Genomic DNA, 10,877 nt, shown 5'->3' on the forward strand with positions numbered 1-10,877 from the left:
TCAAATTTAATTAAATAATTTTTTAATGTGTTTTTTGTTCTTTTTAAACTAGTTTTTATTTGTCAATATATTATTAGACTAACTTAATTGAATTTAACTTTCAAATAAATTTTTTATATAGTACTGCCGATATTTTTTAAAGATCCTCTGAAAAAATAATTTTATAAATTCCATAAAGTTTTAAGACTTAGGATTCGATAGTCCTAGAACGTTTGGACTATTAAATGGTCCCATAACAAAATATATTTTTTAAGTTTTTTTAATAACTGCTAAATAATCTTTTTTTTAATTTTAATTACAAATTAATCTCATATATTTTATTTAATTATAAAAATTATTTTTTATTTTATAAATTATTATTTTATTATTCATCTATCATGTTTATTAACAATCAAAAACAAAAACAATAACGAATTAGATCTTCCATTGATCGTAATAAACCTCTTGGGCATTCCAATCGATCAAAAGTTTATATTTAATCTATGACGTTCGTGATGAACTATAAAATCGTGTTTCCTTGAAAATCAATCGATTGGATTACAGTTTATCACAAAACAATCAATTGAAAATTGCAAGGCAACATGGTTTTCGCATAAATCAATCGATTGGTCATATTACCCAATCCATTGAATGCTTCAAAACAACTTGAGGTCTCATCAAAACAATCGATTACTTTTGTTACTCAATCGATTGCTTTTGGCAAAACAATATGGATTTTATGCGTGGTGCACTCAGAGCAACATGGTAAGAAACCACTCTCGAACGATGACGCTTTCAACAGTTTCATTAAACGTGGTAAGAATAAATTGAGGAGCATGGCGACGGTTGGACACCGTAGCGAGGAAACTAGCCACACTTCGGCTGACGTGGCTAATAATGGTGTTTCAGTTGTCAAGAACCGTGCTAACAATAAAGATGATCAGAAAGACAACTTTTCAGATTTTATCAAGCATACTAAGAAGAAGTTCAGAACTACAACAATTGTTGGAAGGAATAGCTAAGTAAAAAGTGGGTAAGAAAGTGCATGTGTTGCGTGGATTAATTGGTGTTTGGGTTTGTGACATGACGCATGTGAAGTGCATCGTAATAATAATTCTTATTGTTTTGTCAAAAGCAATCGATTGAGTAACAAAAGCAATCGATTATTTTGGTAAGATCTCAGGTTGTTTTAGAGCATTTAATCGATTGGAAAATATAAACAATCGATTGAATTATAAAAAATCCATATTTTATTCATCGTTCAATCGATTGGGTAATATAACCAATCGATTGATTTATGCGAAAACCATGTTACCTTACAATTTTCAATCGATTGTTTTGTGATAAACTGTAATCTAATCGATTGGTTTTCAAGAAAACACGATTTTATGGTTCATCACGAATGTCGCGGATCAAATATAAACTTTTAATCGATTGGAATGTCCAAGAGGTTTATTAAGATCAATGAAAGATCTAATTCGTTATTGTTTTTGTTTTTTATTGTTAATAAACATGATAGATGAATAATAAAATAATAATTTATAAAATAAAAAATAATTTTTATAATTAAATAAAATATATGGGATTAATTTGTAATTAAAATTAAAAAAAGACTATTTAGTAGTTATTAAAAAAATTTAAAAAATATTTTTTGTTATAGGACCATTTAATGGTCCAAACGTTCTGGACCATCAAATCCGGTGCCAAGTTTCAAAGACAAAGTTTCTTTTCCATTTTATGATTTGGTCAACAAAATGTTTTTGTTCTTTGTATCAATTGTATTCGTTATTATACCATGAGTCTTTCCAGTTTCATAGAAATCTTGCGGTTAGTTTCAATTCCTAGTGCTGCTTCACTGTGTCTCGTGTGTTTCAGAGTGCTCTTTATTTTTTGTATTTATATTTAAAATATATTTTTAAAATAAATTTATTATAAATATATTTAACTTATATAAAATAATTTTATATTTTTTATCATTTATATGAATACTAAACATTAAAATAAAAGAAATAATAATAATAATAATATCGTTTTGGTAGTAGTTAGAAATTAATAATATATTATTAAAAATAATAATAAATAATTCTTTAATCATTAAGATAAATTTAATAAACAAGAATAAAAAATATATCAAGACAATAATATATTGTATACAAATATTTATGAATTATATTGATTGTACTTTTCATGTTACAATTATTTCCCAAATACTTGACCTTAAAAACACATATTACCCAATTAATGATACAATAATTTGATTTTTTTTAATTAAAAAAAAACTATGTATAACTATAATATCATTATATTATTCTACATTAAGTATTCTAGCACTAAAATACTGAGATGGCATATTCTGATGCCAGTATACATATATCTTTCTCCTCAATTTATTTTAAAAAAAGTATTTTTTTATAATTATTCAAAAATTAGTATTTAACAAATAATTATATTAATGACTAATCATACATAATTAGCATTTATATCATATTTATTAATAATATTTTTTTCTTTTCAACTTATTTTAAAAAAGTATCTTATTTATAATTATATAAAAATTATTTAATGAATAATTATATTAATTGTCAATCATTTTAATTATCAATTATTCTAATTGTCAACAATTATAATATAATTGTCAATCATACATAATTAGTATTTATATTAGAAGAGTGCTAGGAAGCCAGCAATTTTTGTGATTTGTAGCCATCAAGTAACCATCAATTATGATTTTAATGGTGTGAGATTTCATCCAATGACTAGAGATTACTCATTTTTCTTTCGCTGGTTACATGCTGGCCAGAATTTAATAAAATTGCTGCCCTCTAGACTTTTCCTTATATATTGACGATAATAGTTTTACTATGCATGTGTATTAATAACACATAAATTGATCTACTAAAAGTTATATATAGTGTCACATATAAGGTTCACGAATCTAAGTAGAGTCAAATTATTTTGTTTAATTTTTTTAATTTGTTATTTTTTTACTATTTAATATAATAATAAAAATGTATTCTTCGTTTTTTCATTGAAATTGATTCTTTTAAGGTACAGGTTACAATTTTTACGATATTTTATTGATGTGCCTATTCTATTATTCTTTTGATAATTTGATTATTGTTCTTACTCAAGTTTATTTTTTTCATATAACCTTACAGTGTGATTGTCCTTTGTTCGCAATCATTTACAATGCACCACGCACATCCGTCAAATATTACCTCATAATATATTCACTAATTCGATTATATGGATGTAAGAGTTCAACAAATAAGTAATAAATTCTATTTTATTGAAAAATAGTTGGATCTACTCATATATTATAACCAATCCAACAGAATGTGAATAAAGTTAGTTTTCTTAGGAAGAGCTTGATTTTTGATTGAGCAATTGCTTGCAAGAAATTTTATAGAACAAATTCAAGTTTTATTCCCTCCATATTTTTTACGTGTGTCATCAAATTTTCAAAGTAGAGATGCAATTTCAAAAATCGGTAATATGTTTAAATTTTCTTCTTTTATATTTTTTATAATCAAAATATTTAATTTTTATAACATATTGTGTTTTTTTTCAAAAATTATCATCATTCTGGTGCGCCAATGCAATGCTATTGATAGAAATAAAGGTCAATCTTTTTTTGGTGTGCCTATTCTATACCTTGTCGTATTATATAAATAGAGAATGATGAAACTTATTTAATAAGAGGATGATCTGAATTTTTACGAATTCTAAATGTTCAAACTGATGACATTATTTTAATTGATTATTATTACGAAAATGTCTCTGATCTATAAGTGTCTAAAGTCTAAATAATTTATATATTATTTAAATAATTTAGTTCAAATATTAGCATTGGATTAAATTAGTTTTAGAGAAATTTAAATTATTATTTTAATTTAAATATTACAACTATTATTTTTAAATATATTATTTTCAATTTATAAATTTATTTTTATTGGCTCCTAGCATAACTAAGAAAAAATCCAATAGTTAAGTTTAAAAATATTACTAAAGTAAATTATTTTTTAAATTATTAATTTAACAAAAATTAAATCCTAAAAAAATTATAAATTGTACTAAAAAAGTTTATTGATGTTGTAATAAAATATCTATACAGAATAATTTAAGATATAATAAATATTTTAATTAATTATGTAAAATTATTGTAAATAAATAATAAATAGTGACTTTTTTATGTAAAATTTTAAATTATCAATACACAAAAATAATTCAATAAAATATTAATAGTTGCACTGAAAGATTTATAAACGTATAAGGAAATAATCATCGGGTTAAAATTTAATTGTCCACAAATATATATTTATATATAAAAAAAACAGATATAAAATATATTAAGTTAATAACTATAATTAATGATTATAATAAATATATAATTATATTAATTGTTAATTATTATTAATAAAAGAAAATTTCTACATACAAGTATTTTGCGTTTATAAGCTTTACAAGTTTGAAGAGAACGAAACCCACTAAACGCGCTGCTTATATTACGTGCCTCTTTAACAGACTTTTAAATCAATTCAAATCAATTAACGCGCAAATATATAACTTCCATTTTTTAAAAGATTTCGTTTCTTTTTTCGAGTTTCTTACCAAATTTGTTGGATCTCCTTCATGCGTTCTCTCTTTGCTTTGTTTTTTTTTTCCGATTTTTATGGTTTCTGAAATCAAGTTTTGAAATCGTTTTGAAGATAATGAAACTTCAGAAATACACCCAAACGATTACATAAATACACCCAAACGGTTATAGAAATACACCCAAAGGATTTAAGAAATACACCCAAAACAGGAGGAGACAGTATATTTCTTCTTGAAATCTTTTAATGTTTTGCTGGTTAAGGATAAGGCACATGGCAGAGATAATCTAGAAGAAAAATCTAGAAAAATAGTAAAACAGTACCTTGAATAATGTTTCTTCGTTTTTTCTGGTGATTTTTGATGGAGATTTGTATCTTTTCTTCTTGATTTCTTCTACTCTTCGTGAGGAATTGGAACGTTTCTGCAGAATTGTAGTTTGTTTCGAATGTTTCTTGAATTTTGACGGTTTGCGTTTTGATTGAGGAAGAAGAGGAAGAATGAACGTGTTGTGGAAGGGCGATTAAGGCGCGTGCGTTAGACGCTTGATTCTAAAAGAGTGGTGCGCGTGTTTTTTTCTTGGACTTGGAGCAACTTGTATAGCTTGTAAGCCAAAAAGGCTTGTATGTGTAGCAGGCCTATATTAATTTACCATTAATTAAAATTTTTTTAATTTAAAGCAGATCAAACATATATATCATTATTACTGTGTATAGGGAAATTCTGATATGAGTTGAGGCCCGTCCTTCCCTATGTTTGGTTGGAAGAAAAGAAATAGAAAAGAAAGAAATAGAAAGGAAAGAAATTGAGTGGATTTTTATTTTCATTAGGTGTGTTTGGATGAAAGGAAAATAAAAAAGAAAGAAATGTTATAAAAAGATAATTTTACCCTTATAATATAAAATATATTGAAAAAAATGAAGGGGTAATATTGGAAGTAATAAGAGAAAATAAGTTTTCCCTCCCTTTTCTTTCCAACATTAGAGAGAAAAAAAATTGGTAAGTCCCACTAGTTTTTTTTCTCCATTTTATTTTCTCTCCAATTTCTCTTTACAACCAAACAATAGAAAATAATAATTTTTCTGAGGAGTGCTAGGGGGCCAGCAATTTTTGTATTTTGTAACCATCAATTGGCCATCAATAGTGTTTTTAATGGTGTGTGATTAAATTCAATAGTGTGGGATCATTCAATTTTCTTTTAATGGTTAAATAGTGGCCAACTTTTTAAAAAGTTACTGCCCCTAAACTTTCTCAATTTTTCTTCCTCTTTTCTTTTTTCCCTTTCTTTTTCTTTCATTTTCTCTTCAAACAAACATAGCCTTGAGAATTTGTACAAGAACTCAGCTTCGACAGAATATTGTGTTGTAGGTCAATAAAAGAAATAGCAGAATTAAAAAAAGAGAAATATTAAAAGACTATCAAAATTTATTATTTTTTATTATTACTTAAATATCAATGTATTATAGTTAAATGATGAATAAAAATATTAAATTGTGATGACCTATATTATTTCTCTTTTAAAAATTTCAACTCGATTCTTGCTGCTAAAAGTTGGTCCATTAATAATTTTGTAATTTCACTACAATAATGAACAATAACAAAATACCCCATTGCAATTTATTAGTTTTAAAAATGGTAGTTGTCTTTTAACTTTTAACTTTTAATTAATTTTTTTAAAGATTTATATATTATTATTTAATTAATTTAAATATTTATTTTTATATATTAGTTGGTAAAAAAATTATTTATTTTTTATTTTCTCTCTCTTCTAAAGACTGAATAAAAGACCATATCTAAAGAATATCTAATTACATTGTATTTATTTTATGAAATATATTAAATTTCGACAACCTAATTAATACGATTTACTTGTAATAATTATTTAATTAAAAGGTAAACGCTAAAAAAAATACAAATATGAATAGTGTTGGATTAGAGTATAGAGATAATAATTAACTAATTTTAAAAAATAATATTTATATACTAAATATTCTTGACATTCAAATAAAAATACAGTTGTTACAAATTAATCGTATTTTAAATTATTTTTAATTAACGAAACAAAAAAACTCGTGTATGACTGTTAAAAAACTATTGGTGTTAAAATAGTGTTTATTATAAAGAATATATATGTAGCCATATTGGTTAATTTTTTTTTTATTTTAAATCAATAAAAAACCCTAATTCATCTCGGCTAGCAATATATCGAATTTGTGCTCACCTCAAAAACAATACTTATGAATTTCACATTCCATTAGATTGCACAATAATATTGACATATGTAAGGGTAAAATTCCATTTCCATTTCATCAAAGGACAATCGCTCTTTTACTATTAAAAAATAACAATTTATCTTTTAATCATTATTTTTATTAGATAATTATTTTTTTTTTTATCAAATTTGTCATGATTTTCTAACGATAAAATTCAGAGTGTCACTTAATTATTGGATTATAACAAATAACCGTTTCATCAAAATTTTTAATTGGGACAATAACATTTCACAAAGACAACATCATTTTTTTTAATTCTTTTTCTTCTTTCTCTTTTTTCCTTTTCTCATTCTCTTCTTCTCCTTTGACAAAAACAGAAAAAGCAAAAATAATTTCTTCTTCTTTGGATCACTCCATCTCGAGTGTGGTAGAAGAAAAAGAAAAATTAACAATTCTACATCTATCAAGAGTGTCATCTACAACTGTCACACTGCAAAAAAATTTCTCATCTCTTCCACTTCTAGATTTCATCCGCACTTTCCATAGAAGCTTTAAATTATTTATTTTGACCGATTTCTCAATTTTATGAATAACTATCTTATTCAATCTTTCCCTTTATTACAAGGCTACATGTAGTAAGATAATTAGTGAACATATTTCTTCATAGACTTCCTAATTAAGTAAATTGTTAATAGTATATTATTGCATTAACATGTAAGGAAGAGGAAGTGTATAGCTCTCGCTTTGTTGTTAATTTTTATATATCCTTTTGTGATGGATAAATAAGAGAGCAACGATACACTTCGTCAATCTTAATCAACATATATAATGGCACTTTGGATTATTTCTGCCATGAATCAATAATGTTGATACACATTTTTGTTTAACATATGGGAAAAATCAATCATGGACGTTAGACTCTTCATGATGTTAATTACGTATGATTAGAAAACGTTAGGTTCCAATGTAAAGGTTAAAGAAAATACAATCTCAAGAAAAATATCATCGGATATATATATATATATATATATATATATATATATATATATATATATATATATATATATATAATATATATATATATGCATTCTTGTAAGTAGCAATGTTAACAATATCAATAATAAATAATACATATAAAAAAAGGATGTATGGGAATGATACCTGAAACTAAAACTAAAATTAAAATTAAAATGAAAAATGGTCTTAATCTCATTTTCATTGCATTGCATGTTACGAAGAATAGAATAGAATAGAACAGTAATCAGTTGGCAAATGGTTTCATTCACAAAGGAAGAAGAATCAAAAGGGAACGAATAAAAAAAAATGATGTTTCTTTCGTAAGGGGCTATTGCCCCGATTGAAAATTTTAGTGAGCGAACTATTTATTTCAATCGAATGATTGAGTGATACGTCAATATTTAACGTGTCATATAAGATTCTGCCGTTAAAAAATTACGAGGAAATTGACAAAGAGATTTGGTTGTTTAACAAAAATAATAGTTAAAATTTGAATTGTTATTTTCTAATGGCTCGTATCTTCATAAACAATTCAACTAGATATCTTTTAAAAATAATACAATATTCAATTTTTTATTACAATAATTTAAAAAAAATACATCTAAAAATTGTAAATAAATTTATTGTCTTTTTAAAATTAAATACATATTTAAAATACAAACTAAATAAAACTGAAATTTAAATTTTATATTTTAAATTTCTGTTTCAGATTTAATATATTTAATTATTAATATATTATAATTTAAATACACATCTAAAAATCAAATTATTCAAAATTCAAAATCCAGGGCTCACATTCAAAACTCAACGGCGTACTTTGAAAACCCAGAGAAGTCATCCTCCGCCGCTGTTCGTCCGCGCCACCGTCCTCCTCGGACCTCATCCTCGACGCTGCCTTCCTCCACCTCGGCGCTCATCCACAACGTCGCATTCCTCTCCTTCCAAGCTCATCTTCGTCGCCGGTCTCTGCCCGCACTCTCCTCCTCCCGCGTTGGTCTCCTCCCCCTGCGCAGCTCTCGCACATCGCGCTCCTCCCCCTGTGCAGCTCCGTCACGCCACGCTACTCCCTCTGCGCAGCTCTGTCGTGCCGCCTTCCTCCTCCATGTTACTCCCTCCGCGCCGGAAACACTCATTGGGTATTTGGATGTGGCTGTGTTGATAATTTTTGTTCACTATTCTGCATAATTTGTAGTGCTTTCTCTCCCCTATCTTATCTTTTTTTCTGTTAATAAACGTGTTTATGCTGTTCTTGCTGGCTTTTTTTTCTCGATTAATGAAAGGCATCATAATTTTGGATGTATTTATATTGTTCTTGTTTTTTTTTCTGATTAATTAAAGTATAATTTTGGATGTGTTTATGTTGTTATTTTTTTAATTTGGTTAATGAAAGGCTGTATAATTTTAAATGTGTTTTATGTGTTTTAGATGTGTTTATATTGTTTATGTGTTTAATTGGAGCCAGCTAAGCTTGTAATCAATCTGTCGTGAAAGAATAATGACATTCTAGTTTTGGATGTGTAGATAATTTTTGTTCACTATTATGTATTATTTATAGTGGTTTGTCTCCTCTTTCTCTTTTTTTTTTTATTTTTTTTCGATTAATGAAAGACAATATAATTTTAGATGTGTTTATATTACTTTTTATTTTTCTCTCGATTAATGAAAGGTAACATAATTTTGGATGTGTTTATGTTGTTTTTGTTTTGTTTTTTTTTCTGAATAATCAAAGGTAACATAATTTTGAATGTGTTTGTGTTTAATTGGACCAGCTGAGTTTATCATAATATTCTAGTTTTGAATGTGTAGATAAAATATTTACATGAATTTTTTTATTTGAAGTAGAGAACTTTGCTATATGAGAGAATAATATCATCTCTACTAAAGAGAGAGAGTGTGTGAACGAGAGATTGGTGATGATAACGTTATGAGAGAGAGAAAAAATAAAAAAATATTTTATTATAGTGATAAAAAGTTAGAGATTCTTTAGTTGATAAAGTTTAAAATAAGAATGGTTTTTTAAAAATAAGAAATATGATTAATTAAAAAATTAAAATAATAAAATATTAAATTTAAAGGTTGAATAAAGGTTGATTTGGTTATACAAATAACATTTTCCTCAAACAAAATAGACAGGCGCCAAAGTGGGATTTTATTCTATTTGTAAAATTTATGATACGTGTTTCAAATGTTCGTGATATGAAGAGTTCAAGAGTTATTTAGAAGATATTTTAGTTTACATTTTTAGAATATTTTATTTAATGTATTTTGATTTTGTTTATTTAATTACTAGATTGGGCCTTATGTTTATGGGCTTTAGGGTTTTCTTTGTTTTAACCTAATAAGAGGTTATAAATACCTCCTTAGCTATTGTAGTCGTAGCATAGAATGATTTAGAGGTTTTAAACCTTTTTTGGTTTCGTGATGAAACCATGGTGTGGACAATTGAGGTTGAGGAGTCCCTCTCTTGTTGCATCGGAGAATTGGTTAGAAGGTTGAGGAGTCCCTTCGAATCAATTTCCAAACCATGGCGTTGACAAGTTAGGTTGAGGAGTCCCTTTCTTGTTGGGTCAAGAAATTGGGTAGAAGTAGAGTGATTCTCTTTGTATTCAATTTCAATCTATCATTTTTGTTTCTATTTCAATTTCAATGTATCTTTTTTATTCAAATTCAATTCTTGTCTTGTTTATCTTTTTATTTCTTTATCATTTGGTATTAGAGCTCAGGTATTAGATTAATTCTTATTAATCTATATTTGTTCTTCTTTTATCATTAAAAAACAAGAGTCCAGTGTATGTTGCGTCTTTCTTTAAGTTATTGTGTTCTTGTTTTCGTTTGCGTTTCATTATTGTTTAAAAAAAAAAGCATAAAGTGCAAAAAAAAAGGAAAAAAAAAGAAAGAAATTATCTTCCTTGTAATTATTGTCCTTTTCATATATTATTTTTTCCACCTACAAGATTCGAGGACGAATCTTTTTTGAAGAGGAGGAGAATGATACGTGCTTCAAATGTTCGAGATATGAAGAGTTCAAGTATTATTTAGAAGATATTAATTTACATTTTTAGAATATTTTAATTT

This window comes from Arachis hypogaea, chromosome 15 (genome assembly GCF_003086295.3).
Source record: "Arachis hypogaea cultivar Tifrunner chromosome 15, arahy.Tifrunner.gnm2.J5K5, whole genome shotgun sequence".
In the NCBI taxonomy this organism is placed as follows: domain Eukaryota; kingdom Viridiplantae; phylum Streptophyta; class Magnoliopsida; order Fabales; family Fabaceae; genus Arachis; species Arachis hypogaea.